The following is a 17,993-nucleotide window of genomic DNA, read 5'->3' as shown; positions in this document are numbered from 1 at the left end:
TGTGTCCCCTCAATTTGGAGAGCTATTGTCTCTGCAGAAAAATTCTCACTCTGAATAAGGTCATTCCATTTCCTCCCTGTATTGCCTTGTAGTTCAGGTTATGCCTTGAGCTGCAAGAAGCTCCTTTAACTCTCTCTGACCCAGGGTCCCTTCTTTCTCTAAGCAGTAGGCATTTGTTTCTCAATTTACTGCTAAATCCAGCCTCCTACACACACACACACACACACACACACACACACACACCACACACACACACACACACACTGGAGGAGATGAGGGGTGGGCAACTGCCTCCGCAATGACTGTCATTAGCCTCCATATGGGAGCAATAAATACAATGTTCTTAACTAAATGAGCCACTTTCTTCAGCAACTCCTATACTGAAAGTTTTGGCCTGTCCCACAGTAGCACGGAGTGTATGCAGAAAATGGGAACCCGAAGGACAAAGGGGACAGAAAGAGGCGCCGACTCAGGGTGGCCACAGAGAAGGTGGCTGGCGGGAGCATACAAATTATAGGCAGGGAGGGGAAAAATCATGGCCTGCAAGACGGCACCAGCAAGGCCTTCTGATGTGTATAAAAATAACATTATTATTGATCGTAACAGGTGCAGTATTTGCAGGATAAATGCTTACTAATTATGTCAGGAATTTATAAATAATGACTATTTGGTATTTTATAATATTCACAGCTCTTCCAAATATATATTTTACTCATGGGTTTCTCACAACTTTGAAGTGGACATTATCATGGTCATGTAATAAAAGAAAAAATAGAGGTTAGGTGGGATTCAGTGAGCTGGGCAAGATCTCAGAGCAAAAGGAATTAAAGGGTGCTAATCTATTTTCTTTCCACTTCTTCCCCTGCCTTGGTGATAACTGGACTTCTGCCCCATTCCCAAGAATTAGGCTCCGCCTTTTGTCCCAGTGCTTATCTAAGCTTCAACTCTGATCTAGCACCAAATCCTTACTTTAAAAATCTGCAAACACTCCAGGCTCTAGAATCTACAGTGCCTTCCGAAGATGAAAGCCGGACCCCTGACCAAAAACTAAGCCTCCTCCCCAAAGCAGACCTCCCTGCTTCTCTGCCTACCACTTCCTGGAAGCTCCTCGGACTTCTCAGGACCTGCGGGTATTCTTAGGTCACCCGCCCCTCCTTATACATCGTTTGCATTACCCAATACTAACTGCTTGCCTGCCTGAAGGGTGTTACTTCAGAATACATACAGTACTATGACTTTTGTTCGTTTTGTTTTTTTGAAAATCAGACAGCATTTAGTACCTGCTATGATATGCATCTCTCCACCTGTCCCAAATGAGAACTGTACTTCCTGTTATTCAGTCTGGCAGAGCCATGCCCAGTCCTACCTCAAAAGACCGCCGTGGTGACAGTAAAGCTTTCCTAATAAAATTCAGGCTCTAAGTTAAGGTTCACTCCAAGCCACTTCAAAGCAATAAAAATGTTAGTTGTAAGAGACGTTTTCAATGACAAAGAGGTTTACCCCATAGTGCCATCTCTTATGATTTTGAAGAACTATTTTCATAATATTATTTCTGAGTAAATTTAGAATTTGCCTGATAATAAGGTGGTAGGTGCTGCGGGAAACTACAAATATCAGCGAACAACCTTTAATAAGACATAAAAAGTCTCAATATATGTTAGTTCTGGTTTCCCAAAAGAACAGATATTTCACACGCAAAAGGGCAAAGCCGCCAGCTAATCTTTAGATCAGAAGCAGGCATGAGAAGCACTCAGGAAACTGCACAAAGATACATCGAAGCTAGCACTTTGTCTTTTGATAAGGTATTGCCCTTTCCCAAAGTAATAGCTAATTATTAATGCTCTTCCCAGAAATAGTAACACCTGTGCCCATGTGTTCATTGTCAGGGACCCGGGCTCATGTGTGTCATTGTTACAGAGTAGACATCAGCTGATAATTATAAGCACTTCTCTATTTCATGAATAGAGAAAAGGTTATTAGATACTGTTTTAGGATTCCATTTCCAGTTATGCTAAATAAAACTAGCTCTCACCCAAAAGCCACCTTTTCTAATGAACTAATAATAGCACAACTGAGCAAATGGTGTGCGTAAAAAGACATGGAGAATCTCAAAATAAAAATCTGAACCTAATTCCATTGCTTATATTATTGCTGGTATAAACTTGGCTTAAAAATATCTCTAAGCATCAGTATCCTCATCTGTAAAGTGAGTCCATCAGTACTACTTAGTTTATTGTTATGAGGATAAGAGAAATCATATTACAAAGCCACATATAAACATAAGTAATTATTATTCTTATATTGACACTCTGAAGAGACTTTGCAAAGAAGCACAGCTAGGCAGGGAGTTACTGGCAGAGAGTAATATGATTATATTTATACTATCCCCAGAAGTCACAATGGGGGTGGGGGGGACAGAAGATGATTCAGATCACTTCCTGTCCAAAACGGTATTATCACAACAGGATCTTTGGAGAGCAGAGGCAGGTCACATGTTTGAAGAAATATTTGAGTCCCACAAAAATGTCTATTGGCATTAAAGAACTTGAAGTTTGTTTTAATAAAATTTAAATATGAATGAAATCCATGCACTTTTATTACCTCTTACCAAATAAATGTCTGTATGACTGGAGGCGAAATTTTTTTTTCTGGCCATAAAGAGATATTCTAAACTTTTACTTTTCTGTTCCTTTCATTCAAACAAATAAACACAGTGAGCATCCAGACAGAGCAATATATTTAAATGAAAGCATGCATATAATGCACAAATTTCTATCCAAAGACATTCAAATTATCTAATAAAGCAAAGTCTGCCTGTGAGTTCCTCCCCAGCTATCAAAGACATCTCAATATAGTCTCAGTCATTGATATTTGCATCTTTTGCCTCAAAAGTTATAAACCATTCTAGATATCATATTAACTCAAGACTGCAATCTGCCAATCAGAAAATAAGCCGTGGGAGTTATATCACTTATTAGGCACCTGCTCTATGCCAGGCAGAGTGCCAGTCACTGTGAAGAGAGAAGTGAATAATAAAGTCAGGTTCAGGACTTATCATCAGTGCCACCATCATGTGTGCAATAAGGAAGGGAGCACTAGGAGGATTTCCTCTACTTCTAGAGTTTATGAAGGAAGGGATAAACTTTACTAGACCTTTGATGGGGAGATGGAAAATGGGAGTCCAACAGGGAGGACAGAGGGATCCTAGGATAAGAAGCATATGCCAAGAGGTATAGACATTAGAGTCGATGGCTCAGAGACTCTGAACACACAACGTGGCTGTGTGGTAGAGAGAGACTGAGAAAAGGCTGGGAGGTGGGTGTAGCCCTGATTTAAAGGCTTTGAATAGTATAATATGAAGTTTGAACTTTGGAGATGACATCAGAGTAATGGCGGAGTAGGAAGCAATACCGATAAATCTCCCCCAAACCTCAACAAGATCTTCAACCAGAAACAGAAAAACCTATCCTTGGAGCCTCCAGATGTTTCCCAATGCACCCAAAGGTATGATCGAGCGAAAAATTGGCTAAATATATAACCAAACCCTGAAGGAAATAGGGAGTAAGAAATGCTCCGCCTTCCTCACTAACCTAAACAGGGCGATTTTCACTGGAAACTGAGAATATAGAAACTAAGGCGGGCAAAGGGGGTGAATAGATCCAGGCTGCGACACAAACGGCTGAACCAGGCTGTGGCGCGGAGATCCAAGCCAAGGAAAAACTGTTCCTGTGACAACCCGGGCAATACAGCTAACACTCGCGCCAAACCCAGACAAAGAAAGACAAGCGGGGCGGCCATTTTACCTGATCCCCTGGTGGGTGCATGCAGATAGTGGGCGAGAGATTCCTTCCAAAGCCCCCGGAGGGTGCGCCCATGTTACTCCACAGAGAGGCAGAGTCAGAGGCCTTGGTGTGGGCCGAAAGCCTCCGGACTGCCCCAGCACCCGGGGAGAGCCGCACACGGGGAGGAAGCGAGAGCTAATTCCAACACTGGAACTTTTCAGTGCGGGCGGGAGGTTTCACTCAGAGGGCGAGACTCCGGCCTCACATCCTGGTCTGCGCGCACGGAGAGTGGGAAGGAGACTCCTCCCAGCACCTCCGGAGTGGGAGCCCATGTTGTCCCACGGAGGGGCAGAGTCGGGGGCCTTTGTGTGGGCCGAGGGCGGAGTCACAGGCTGCCCCAGCGCCTTGAAAGAGCGGCACATGGGGACGAGCGAGAGCCAATTCCAACATTGGAACTTTTCAGTGCGGGCAGGGGTTTCACTCATAGGGCGAGACTTCCGGTCTAACATCCTGGTCTGTGCGCGCGGACCCGCCCGTGTTACCAGACAGAGTGACAGAGCCAGAGGTCTTTGAGTAGGCAAAAGCCCCGGCTGATTATGCTAGCAGCTCTGACTGACTGAGCCTTACCCAGAGCCCTGTGCTGAATGGAAATAAGAGTGGGGAGTTGCCCACTCTTTGAGCCTCTTACTATCCAGGCAGAGACAGCAGCAACCCCATAGCTGGATTCTCAGGCTGCTGGTTGAGGAAGGAAAGACTAGGAGAGAGGCTCCTGGAACATGGACTCTCTCACTGTCGGAGCCTATAAACGCTAATGAGCCTCGACTGCCAACGAGACTGAAGCACAATACATGACATCGCCATAGAGACTTATCAACTGCAGGCCTCTACCTGAGCGTGCCAAAGGGGCAGAACCCGGGGTACAGAGTCGCTGACCAGGAAGAGGGAGAGAAAAGAAAAAGCAAGAAGATAACCTCTCAAAATCAGAATAATCCACAAACTTTATAACCTATCCCATTTTATTATATTTGTTCGTTTGTTTCTCTTATCTTCATCCTTGATTTTTTTTTTCTTTTTTCTTTTTTTTCCTCCTCCAATTTGGTCGTTTAACTCCCTACCGGTCTTACTCTCTCCTCTCCTTGAACTACACTACCCATAAGTGTTACATCTCCCATTATCTTTTCTTTCCTCTTCCTTTCTCTCTATGAAGGTTGCACTCCAAAACCCTTAACTGTCTCTCTCTCTCTCTCTCTCTCTCTCCTCTTTTTTCTTTTTTCTTCTTTTAGTGGTTCCCTCTTTTTTTCTCTCTCTCTCTTCTTTTCTCCCTCTATATTAGTTTCTTCCTTTTTCCTTTACATCTCCTCTCATTCAAACCTCAATAACAAACAAATTATTTTATCTGGGACTCAAACTTATGTTTGTGGCATTTTGGGGAGTTTTTACTTCACCTTTTTAACTCACTAGCAGTGCTCCCATCCCTGGCTCTCCATTTTACCAAGCTCTTGTTCCACTAAATATAATAGTAATTTTTTAATTTGTCCCCCCATTTTCCTGTTTCCCTCTTACTCCTCTCATCATAACTCTTAGTCAACCAACACCTAAACGCAAATCATTTTATTCTTGATCCAAATTTTTTCATTATTTGCTTTTTGTGGGTCCATAGCCCCACCCCTTTATTTATTTATTTATTTTTCCTTGCCCCTTTATTACTTTTCCCTAATTCAGGCCCTCCATTACAGGCATTGTTTGTTTTATTAAATACAATATAATTCACAGTTCACCACAAGATTTTCTCAAGAAAGAGGGGAGAGGAGAGGAGAGAAAAAAGGAGGGGGCAATAATTTCCTTTTTTTAAAATTTTTATTTTATTTTATTTTTCTTTATTTCATTATTAATTTTTTTAAAAAAAACAACTTTTTTCAATTTTTTATTTTTTTAACTTTTTATTTTTTATTAAATCTCATTAATACTATCAACAAAACCACCCTCAGATGCCATTAAGGAAGAGAAAATCGAATATCATGGATACAAAAGAAAGAGAGGTAACACAGATAGAAGAGGAAAAATCTATGGAGAAAAAATTTAATATATTGGAAACCTTGGAGTTAAATGACAGAGAACTCAAGATAGAAATCCTAAAAATACTCAGAGATATACAAGAAAACACAGAAAGGCAATTTAGGGAGCTCAGAAAACAACTCAATGAACACAAAGAATATATGTCCAAGGAAATTGAAACTATAAAAACAAATCAAACAGAAATGAAAAACTCAATTCACGAGCTGAAAAACGAGGTAACAAGCTTGGCTAATAGAACAGGCCAGATAGAAGAGAGGATTAGTGAAATAGAAGACAAGCAACTTGAGGCACAACAGAGAGAAGAAGAAAGAGATTCAAAAATTAAAAAAAAATGAGATAGCCCTACAAGAATTATCTGACTCCATCAGAAAGAATAACATAAGAATAATAGGTATATCAGAGGGAGAAGAGAGAGAAAATGGAATGGAGAACATACTCAAACAAATAATAGATGAGAACTTCCCAAGCCTATGGAAAGAACTAAAGCCTCAAATTTATGAAGCAAACAGAACTCCGAGTTTTCTTAACCCCAACAAACCTACTCCAAGGCACATCATAATGAAATTGGCACAAACCAATGGCAAAGAAAAAATTCTCAAGGCAGCCAGGGAAAAGAAGAATACAACATATAAAGGAAGGCCCATTAGATTATCATCAGATTTCTCAGCAGAAACTCTACAAGCTAGAAGAGAGTGGACCCCAATATTTAAAGTCCTGAAAGAGAGGAACTTTCAGCCACGAATACTATACACATCAAAGCTATCCTTCAAATATGAAGGAGAAATAAAAACATTCACAGATTCAGAAAAGATGAGGGAATTTATCATCAGAAAACCCCCACTCCAGGAATTACTAAAGGGGGTTCTCCAATCAGATACAAAGAACAAAAAAAAATAAAGCCACAAGTAAAAGCTCCAAGAAGAACACAATAAAACCAAATTTAAACTGTGACAACAACAAAAAGAAAGGGGGGAGAGGATGGAGATTAACAGTAGCAAAGGACGATGGAGTGCAAAAGTACTCACAAAATAGTGCACTACAATGAACAGGGTAGGAACCCTTTTCATTACCTAAAGGTAACCACCATTGAAAAAACCACCACAGAAGCACATGAGATAAAAATGATAGCAACAGTGGAAAGATGTATGGAATACAACCAAATAAAAACAAAGAATAAAAAAATGAAAGAGAAGGATCAAACAAGACACAAAACTAACAGAAAGCAATCTATAAAATGGCAATAGGGAACTCACAAGTGTCAATAATTACACTAAATGTAAACAGATTAAACTCACCAATAAAAAGACACAGAGTAGCAGAATGGATTAAAAAAGAAAATCCAACTGTATGCTGCCTACAGGAAACTCATCTAAGTAACAAGGATAAAAACAAACTCAAAGTGAAAGGCTGGAAAACAATACTCCAAGCAAATAACATCCAAAAAAAAAAGCAGGCGTAGCAATACTCATATCTGATAATGCTGACTACAAGACAGGAAAAGTACTCAGAGACAAAAATGGCCATTTCATAATGGCTAAGGGGACACTGAATCAAGAAGACATAACAATTCTTAATATATATGCACCAAACTAAGGAGCACCAAAATATATAAGACAGCTACTTATTGACCTTAAAACAAAAACTGACAAAAATACAATCATACTTGGAGACCTCAATACACCGCTGACAGCTCTAGATCGGTCATCCAAACAGAGAATCAACAAAGATATAGTGGCCTTAAACAAAACATTAGAGCACCTGGATATGATAGACATCTACAGGACATTTCATCCCAAAGTGACTGAGTATACATTTTTCTCCAGTGTACATGGATCATTCTCAAGAATTGACCATATGTTGGGCCACAAAAACAACATCAGCAAATTCAGAAAAATCGAAGTTGTACCAAGCATATTTTCTGATCATAAAGCCTTGAAACTAGAATTTAACTGCAAAAAGGGGGAAAAAAATCCCACAAAAATGTGGAAACTAAACAACATTCTTTTAAAAAATGAATGGGTCAGAGAAGAAATAAGTGCAGAGATCAAAAGATATATACAGACTAATGAAAATGACAATACGACATATCAGAATCTATGGGATGCAGCAAAAGCAGTGATAAGAGGGAAGTTCATATCACTTCAGGCATATATGAACAAACAGGAGACAGCCCAAGTGAACCACTTAACTTCACACCTTAAGGAACTAGAAAAAGAAGAACAAAAACAACCCAAAACTAGCCGAAGAAAGGAGATAATAAAAATCAGAGCAGAAATAAATGAAATAGAGAACAGTAAAACTATAGAAAAAATTAATAGAACAAAGAGCTGGTTCTTTGAAAAGATCAACAAAATTGACAAACCCTTGGCAAGACTTACCAAGGAAAAAAGAGAAAGAACTCATATAAACAAAATCCAAAATGAAAGAGGAGAAATCACCACGGACACTGTAGATATACAAAGAATTATTGTAGAATACTATGAAAAACTTTATGCCACTAAATTCAACAATCTAGAAGAAATGGATAAATTCCTAGAACAATACAACCTTCCTAGACTGAGTCAAGAAGAAGCAGAAAGCCTAAACAGACCTATTAGTAGAGAAGAAATAGAAAAAAACATTAAAAACCTCCCCAAAAATAAAAGTCCAGGACCTGACGGCTATACCAGCGAATTTTATCAAACATTCAAAGAAGACTTGGTTCCTATTCTACTCAAAGTCTTCCAAAAATTGAAGAAGAAGCAATACTTCCAAACACATTTTATGAGGCCAACATAACCTTCATACCAAAACCAGGCAAGGATAGCACAAAAAAAGAAAACTACAGACCAATATCTCTAATGAATACAGATGCTAAAATACTAAACAAAATACTAGCAAATCAAATACAACAACATATTAAAAAAATAATACATCACGATCAAGTGGGATTCATCCCAGAATCTCAAGGATGGTTCAACATACGTAAAACGGTTAACATAATACACCATATCAACAAAACAAAGAACAAAAACCACATGATCTTATCAATAGATGCAGAAAAGGCTTTCGATAAAATACAGCACAATTTTATGTTTAAGACTCTCAACAAAATGGGTATAGAAGGAAAATATCTCAACATGATAAAGGCCATATATGATAAACCATCAGCTAACATCATATTAAATGGCACTAAACTGAAGGCTTTCCCCCTTAAATCAGGAACAAGACAGGGTTGTCCACTCTCCACTCTTATTTAATGTGGTACTAGAGGTTCTAGCCAGAGCAATCAGACAAGACAAAGAAATAAAAGGCATCCATATCGGAAAAGAAGAAGTAAAGGTATCACTTTTTGCAGATGATATGATCCTATACATCGAAAACCCCAAAGAATCCACAAAAAGACTACTAGAAACAATAAGCCAATACAGTAAGGTCGCAGGATACAAAATTAACATACAGAAGTCAATAGCCTTTCTATATGCCAACAATGAAACAATTGAGAATGAACTCAAAAGAATAATCCCCTTCACAGTTGCAACAAAAAAAATAAAATACTTAGGAATAAACATAACAAAGAATGTAAAGGACTTATATAATGAAAACTATAAACCATTGTTAAAAGAAATTGAGAAAGATATAATGAGATGGAAGAATATACCTTGTTCTTGGTTAGGAAGAATAAATATAATCAAGATGGCTATATTACCCAAAGCAATATACAAATTTAATGCAATTCCCATCAAAATTCCAATGACATTTTTTAAAGAAATAGAGCAAAAAATCATCAGATTTATATGGAACTATAAAAAACCCCAAATAGCCAAAGCAATCCTAAAGAAAAAGAATGAAGCTGGGGGCATTACAATACCTGACTTCAAACTATATTATAGGGCCACGACAATCAAAACAGCATGGTATTGGCAGAAAAATAGACACTCAGACCAATGGAACAGAATAGAAAGTCCAGAAATAAAACCACATATATATAGTCAAATAATTTTTGATAAAGGGGCCAAGAACATACAATGGAGAAAAGAAAGCCTCTTCAATAAATGGTGCTGGGAAAACTGGAAAGCCACATGCAAAAGAATGAAACTGGACTACAGTCTCTCCCCCTGTACAAAAATTAACTCAAAATGGATCAAAGACCTAAACATAAGACCTGAAACAATTAAGTACATAGAAGAAGACATAGGTACTAAACTCATGGACCTGGGTTTTAAAGAGCATTTTATGAATTTGACTCCAATGGCAAGAGAAGTGAAGGCAAAAATTAATGAATGGGACTACATCAGACTAAGAAGTTTTTGCTCAGCAAGAGAAACTGATAACAAAATAAACAGACAGCCAACTAAATGGGAAATGATATTTTCAAACAACAGCTCAGATAAGGGCCTAATATCCAAAATATACAAAGAACTCATAAAACTCAACAACAAACAAACAAACAATCCAATAAAAAAATGGGAAGAGGACATGAACAGACACTTCTCCCAGGAGGAAGTACAAATGGCCAACAGATATATGAAAAGATGCTCATCTTCTTTAGCTATTAGAGAAATGCAAATCACAACTGCAATGAGATACCACCTCACACCTGTTAGATTAGCTATTATTAACAAGACAGGTAATAGCAAATGTTGGAGAGGCTGTGGAGAAAAAGGAACCCTCATACACTGTTGGTGGGAATGTAAAGTAGTACAACCATTATGGAAGAAAGTATGGTGGTTCCTCAAAACACTGAAAATAGAACTACCTTATGACCCAGCAATCCCTCTACTGGGTATATACCCCCAAAACTCAGAAACATTGATACGTAAAGACACATGCAGCCCCATGTTTATTGCAGCATTGTTCACAGTGGCCAGGACATAGAAACAACCAAAAAGCCCGTCAATAGATGACTGGATAAAGAAGATGTGGCACATATACACTATGGAATACTACTCAGCCATAAGAAATGATGACATCGGATCATTTACAGCAAAATGGTGGGATCTTGATAACAGTATACGGAGCGAAATAAGTAAATCAGAAAAAAACCAGGAACTGCATTATTCCATACGTAGGTGGGACATAAAAGTGAAACTAAGAGACATTGATAAGAGTGTGGTGGTTACGGGGGGAGGGGGGAAAGGGAGAGGGAAAGGGGGAGGGGGAGGGGCACAAAGAAAACTAGATAGAAGGTGACAGAGGACAATCTGACTTTGGGTGATGGGTATGCAACATAATTGAAAGACAAGATAACCTGGACTTGTTGATCTTTGAATATATGTAACCTGATTTATTGATGTCGCCCCATTAAAAAATAAAATTATAATTAAAAAAAAATGAAGTTTGAACTTTATTCTCTGAGCAGAGAGCTTAAAGCAAGAAAGTGACCTATTAAAATCTGAGTTTTGGTTATATTCTTATAAAGACTGTGTGGAGAAATGGACTGCAAAATGGAAAACAGACTTTGGTTAAGAATTTATTACATGAATGTAAATGTTAATGAAGATGAGAGAATAAAAAATAATAAATGCATTTTCAAGATCTTTCAGAGGTAAAGCAGCATTACCTCAAAGCAAAATGAATGTGGGGAGTGAGCAATAGATGAAAATAAATAACTCAGATATTTTTCAGGACAAATGATTAAGTTTATACTGCATTAACTGAGATTGGAAGAAAAATATTTCAAGAGAAGTAATAAAGAACAAAGACTAACAGTTTGGTTTAAACTATTGAGTCTGAAGTAGCTAATGCCATTTATCTGTTGTTTAAGAGGAGCTGGAATTATGGGTTTGGAGAAAACCAACTGAAGATATTAATTGGAGCATCATTAGAATAAATACTTCATGGTTGAGAAAATATATGAGGGCAAGAAGAAAAAAATTCCAGGAAACCCCAACTGTGAAACAATGAGTTTTCTATTTGACAAAGGAAGCAAAGAATAACCTTGTAGGGTGTTCACTTGTAGGGTGAACAACAAGTAGGAGGAATCTGTTCCATAGTCGTAGCCATGACCTGTGGGTTTCTGACTTATATATATGAGGAGTCTATGTCACAAGACCATTCATTCTCAGTGACGCCAAAATTCTTCCATGGAAATATATAACTGAACAAAAGCAGGATTCAAGATTTGATGTCTTTTCTGTCTCTTTTTCCTTTGCTGATCTTTTCAACCAAAGAAATTTTAAATGCACATGTTTTGTTAGTGTCTTTAATACATTAATTTATTATTTGCTTCCTTTGTCAAATAGAAAACTCATTGTTTCACAGTACTGATGTATAGCCACCATCTAGTGGCAAAATCTGGTAACTACAGGATTGCAAGTTGGGGGTAAAGGGGACATATTACCATATGGTTCCTTGGTGGGTTTTAAGAATTATGCTCAGTGGCCTGACCAGGTGGTGACACAGTGGATAGAGCATCAAACAGGGATGCAGAGGACCCAGGTTGGAAATCCCAAGGTCACCTTGCTCATCTGGTTTGAGCAAGGCTCACCAGCTTGAGCAAAAGGTCACTGACTTGAGCAAGGGGTCACTCGGTCTTCTGTTGTCCTCCACCCCCACCCCCCGGTCAAGGCACATATGAGAAAGCAATCAATGAACAACTAAGGTGCCGCAACGAAGAAGTGATGTTTCTCATCTCCCTTCTTGTCTATCTGTCTCTATATGTCCTCTCTCTGTTTCTCTCTGTCTCTGTCACAAAAAAAGAATTATGCTCAGTGAAAGGTAGTCCATGATGATAGACAACAAAGTAGGTATTTCTATAATATCTGTGAGCATTAAGTATGATAAAAGGAAACAATTTACATATAATGAATGTCCTTTCTTTGAATACTTTAGGGAAGCATAGAATGAGCCACAGCTTTTGTAAATTAATCTGGTCTCATGACATGGTAATGCCTAATGTCAGCCAGTACTTATCATCCAAACACTTTATCATGTCCTAAAAAGCTTTATAGGAGCTAACCACTGGCCTTTTCTCACGAGGCTCAACTTTTGCCACTTTGACCCTTGACCTTTATGATGCAACTATAGGAACCTCCTTGCTATCACTTAAAAATAAGTTCATTCCTGCCTCAGGGCCTTTGTACTTACTGTTCCATCTCTTCCACCAATTCTTTCTACCACCTTTCCTTGTCATCTTAGGTCTCTGCTTAAATATTTCCTTTTCTGAGAAACCTTCCCTGACAACTGTAACTTAAAACCCGTCCTCCCCAAGCTTTATTTTATTCTTAGCACTTTATGAAGTTATGTCATTTACTTAAAGAAAAAAAATCTCTAAATATATACTGCAAATTCCATGAGAGAGATATTTTAACTACATTGCTTGCTAACACCTAGAAGAGTGCTATCACTTAAAAAGGTACTGCACATATACAATAGTTGAGGACTGAGTGAATTAACCTACAGAGTGCTTGAGCAATGTCTGGGCAAAATATAGAGTTGAGCAGACTGAAGTCTACACAAAATTGTGTAATGGAAAAATTGAGGCCAAAGATTTTGATATATAAGTAAGAAGTCTGGCATCAGTAGACATATCCTGCTGAAGGTTTGGTAACCAAGTGGGGCCAAGGCAGATCATATTAAATTGAGGCTTAATCAACAACTAGGAATCAGGGTTGAAATAATAGAATGTAAGTCAGGGAGGGGTTAAAATAGAAGCTCCTGACCTTCATACAAGTGTGGTCTCCATCTCCATATAAACAAGGACTTGTACAGTTTGAAATTTTCAAATTTCATAATGTAGAGACACCCTTTAAGATGAAAGGCATAAAGGGCGAACTTAAATTTTAACATTTCCTCTATCCATGCTTTGCACAGCATGTCTTGTGGTCATCTCTAAAGCACATATTAGCTCCAAAACATTGGATGCTGGATAAATTGACCAGTGTGTTTGCTCCTCCCAATCTACTGGTCCCTGCAAGCTCAGAGAATGTCTCCCTCTCATCATTTTCCTAAGGAACAGACTTAAGTACACACACTCTAACAGATGAAGTAAAGATCTGCATGCAGCATTTTATTAAGATTGATGGCAAGGTCCAAACCAATGTAACCTACCCTGCTGATTTTATGAATGATATTAGCATTGACAAGACCAGAGAGAATTTTCATCTGATATATGACACCAAGGGTCACCTTGCTGTTCATCATATAACACCTGAGAAGTCCAAGTATAAGTTATGCAAAGTGAGAAAGATCTTTGTGGGCACAAAAGGAATCCCTTATCTGGTGACCCATGATATTCACACCATAATCAAGGTGAATGACACCATCCAGATTGATATAGAGACTGGCAAAATTACTGATTTCATCAAGTTTGACACTAGTAACCTGCTATATATGGTGACCAGAGGTGCTAACCTGAGAAGAATCAGTATGATCACCAACAGAGAGACAAACCTGGTTCTTTTGACATAGTTCACGTGAAAGATGCCAATAGAACCTCTTTGCCACATGGCTCTCCAACATTTTTGTTAGTGTTAAAGGCAACCATGGATTTTCCTTCCCTGTTAAAAGGGTACTCACTTTATCATCATTGAAAAGAGAGACAAGAGACTGGCGGCCAAACAAAGCAGTGGATGAAATGAGTTCCAAGTGACGTGATTGGAAGAGTCTTTGTACTGAACTAAAATAATATAGCATGGGGGGAAAATGGAGGTTCCTCGGGGATACACCACCACCATGTCTGCTTCCATAGGTCTGTGGAACTCTGCAACTATATTTCTAATTTAGTACACAATGTGAATCTAATGTGTGCATTCTGGAGATGCATGTTTTTGACATAGATTTGTTCTCGTGTTTTACTATTCATAAAGCCTTTTTTTTTTTTTTTGTATTTTTCCGAAGCTGGAAACGGGGAGAGACAGACAGACTCCCGCATGCGCCCGACCGGGATCCACCCGGCACGCCCACCAGGGGCGATGCTCTGCCCACCAGGAGGCGATGCTCTGCCCCTCCGGGGCGTCGCTCTGTCGCGACCAGAGCCACTCTAGCGCCTGGGGCAGAGGCCAAGGAGCCATCCCCAGCGCCCGGGCCATCTCTGCTCCAATGGAGCCTCGCTGCGGGAGGGGAAGAGAGAGACAGAGAGGAAGGAGAGGGAGAGGGGTGGAGAAGCAGATGGGCGCTTCTCCTGTGTGCCCTGGCCCGGAATCGAACCCGGGACTCCTGCACACCAGGCTGACGCTCTACCACTGAGCCAACCGGCCAGGGCCCATAAAGCACTTTTACATGTTACTTGCTTGATTTTCACCTAGAACTCTCCTGAGTAGTAGGCAGGACAGGTTTGTATTTTCATATGCTATATTTGAAAACTTATTATAGAACACTTTAAATACACAAGCAAAGAATATTATAATGAACCCCCATTATACCTATCAGCCAACTTCCACAGTTAGCAACTATAATTAATCCTTGATGTATACAAACATGTACATTGCATAAATTTTTTTTTTTTTAAATAAATTTTTATTAATGGTAATGGGATGACATTAATAAATCAGGGTACATATATTCAAAGAAAACATGTCTAGGTTATTTTGTCATTAAATTATGTTGCATACCCCTCGCCCAAAGTCAGATTGTCCTTCGCCACCCTCTATCTAGTTCTCTGTGCCCCTCCCCCTCTCCCTAACTCTCCCCCTGTTCTCCCTCCCCCCACCCCTGGTAACCACCACACTCTTGTCCATGTCTCTTAGTCTCATTTTTATGTTCCACCAATGTATGGAATCATGTAGTTCTTGTTTTTTTCTGATTTACTTATTTCACTCCTTATAATGTTATCAAGATCCCACCATTTTGCTGTAAATGATCTGATGTCATCGTTTCTTATGGCTGAGTAGTATTCCATAGTGTATATGTGCCACATCTTCTTTATCCAGTCTTCTATTGAAGGGCTTTTTGGTTGTTTCCATGTCTTGGCCACTGTGAACAGTGCTGCAATGAACATGGGGCTACATGTGTCTTCACGTATCAATGTTTCTGAGGTTTTGGGGTATATACCCAGTAGAGGGATTGCTGGGTCATAAGGTAGTTCTATTTGCAGTTTTTTGAGGAACCACCATACTTTCCTCCATAATGGTTGTACTACTTTACAGTCCCACCAACAGTGAATGAGGGTTCCTTTTTCTCCACAGCCTCTCCAACATTTGCTATTACCCGTCTTGTTGATCATAGCTAATCTAACAGGGGTGAGGTGGTATCTCATTGTAGTTTTGATTTGCATTTCCCTAATAACTAATGAAGCTGAGCATTTTTTCATATATCTGTTGGCCATTTGTATCTCTTCCTGGGAGAAGTGTCTATTCATGTCTTCTTCCCATTTTTTTATTGGATTGTTTGTTTGTTTGTTGTTGAGTTTTATGAGTTCTTTGTAAATTTTGGAAATTAGGCCCTTTTCTGAGCTGTTGTTTGAAAATATCATTTCCCATTTAGTTGGCTGTCTGTTTATTTTTATATCAGTTTCTCTTGCTGAGCAAAAACTTTTTATTCTGATGTAGTCCCATTCATTTATCTTTGCCTTCACTTCTCTTGCCATTGGAGTCAAGTTCATAAAATGTTCTTTAAAACCCAGGTCCATGAGTTTAGTACCTATGTCTTCTTCTATGTACTTTATTGTTTCAGGTCTTATATTTAGGTCTTTGATCCATTTTGAATTAATTTTAGTACACGGGGACAGGCTGTAGTCGAGTTTCATTCTTTTGCATGTGGCTTTCCAGTTTTCCCAACACCATTTGTTGAATAGGCTTTCTTTTCTCCATTGTGTGTTGTTGGCCCCTTTATCAAAGATTATTTGACCATATATATGTGGTTTTATTTCTGGGCTTTCTATTCTGTTCCATTGGTCTGAGTGTCTATTTTTCTGCCAATACCATGCTGTTTTGATTATTGTGGCCCTATAATATAGTTTAAAGTCAGGTATTGTAATGCCCCCAGCTTCATTCTTTTTCCTTAGGATTGTTTTGGCTATTCGGGGTTTTTTATAGTTCCATATAAATCTGATGATTTTTTGTTCCATTTCTTTAAAAAATCCCATAGGGATTTTGATGGGAATTGCATTAAATTTGTATATTGCTTTGGGTAATATGGCCATTTTGATTATATTTATTCTTCCTATCCAAGAACAAGGAATATTTTTCCATCTCATTGTATCTTTTTCGATTTCTCTTAACAATGCTTTGTAATTTTCATTATATAGGTCCTTTACATTCTTTGTTATGTTTATTCCTAGGTATTTTATTTTTTTTGTTGCAATCGTGAAGGGGATTATTTTTTTGAGTTCGTTTTCTAATATTTCATTGTTGGCATAGAGAAAGGCTATGGACTTCTGTATGTTAATTTTGTATCCTGCGACCTTACTGTATTGGTTTATTGTTTCTAATAATCTTTTTGTGGAGTCCTTCGGGTTTTCCATGTATAGGATCATATCATCAGCAAAAAGTGATACCTTTACTTCTTCTTTTCCAATATGGATGCCTTTTATTTCTTTGTCTTGTCTGATTGCTCTGGCCAGAACTTCTAGCACCACATTAAATAAGAGTGGAGAGAGTGGACAACCCTGTCTTGTTCCTGATTTAAGGTAGAAAGTCCTCAGTTTTATGCCATTTAAAATGATGTTGGCTGATGGTTTATCATATATGGCCTTTATCATGTTGAGATATTTTCCTTCTATACCCATTTTGTTGAGAGTCTTAAACATAAAATTGTGTTGTATTTTATCAAAAGCCTTTTCTGCATCTATTGATAAGATCATATGGTTTTTGTTCTTTGTTTTGTTGATATGGTGTATTACGTTAACCGTTTTGCGTATGTTGAACCATCCTTGAGATTCTGGGATGAATCCCACTTGATCATGATGTATTATTTTTTTAATATGTTGTTGTATTCGGTTTGCCAGTATTTTGTTTAGAATTTTAGCATCTGTATTCATTAGAGATATTGGTCTGTAGTTTTCTTTCTTTGTGCCATCCTTGCCAGGTTTTGGTATGAGGGTTATGTTGGCCTCATAAAATGTGTTTGGAAGTATTGCTTCTTCTTCAATTTTTTGGAAGACTTTGAGTAGAATAGGAACCAAGTCTTCTTTGAATGTTTGATAGAATTCACTAGTATAACCGTCTGGGCCTGGACTTTTATTTTTGGGGAGGTTTTTAATAGTTTTTTCTATTT

General features: G+C 38.5%; 1 pseudogene; it reads left to right on the top strand.

Annotated features, from left to right (window-relative positions):
- Positions 1–535: 535 nt before the first annotated feature.
- Positions 536–14,419, top strand: LOC136379513 (small ribosomal subunit protein eS4, X isoform-like; annotated as a pseudogene).
- Positions 14,420–17,993: the final 3,574 nt, after the last annotated feature.

The sequence above is a fragment of the Saccopteryx leptura genome, chromosome 8, assembly GCF_036850995.1.
Source record: "Saccopteryx leptura isolate mSacLep1 chromosome 8, mSacLep1_pri_phased_curated, whole genome shotgun sequence".
NCBI lineage: Eukaryota > Metazoa > Chordata > Mammalia > Chiroptera > Emballonuridae > Saccopteryx > Saccopteryx leptura.
This window is presented reverse-complemented; position numbering and strand designations above follow the sequence as displayed.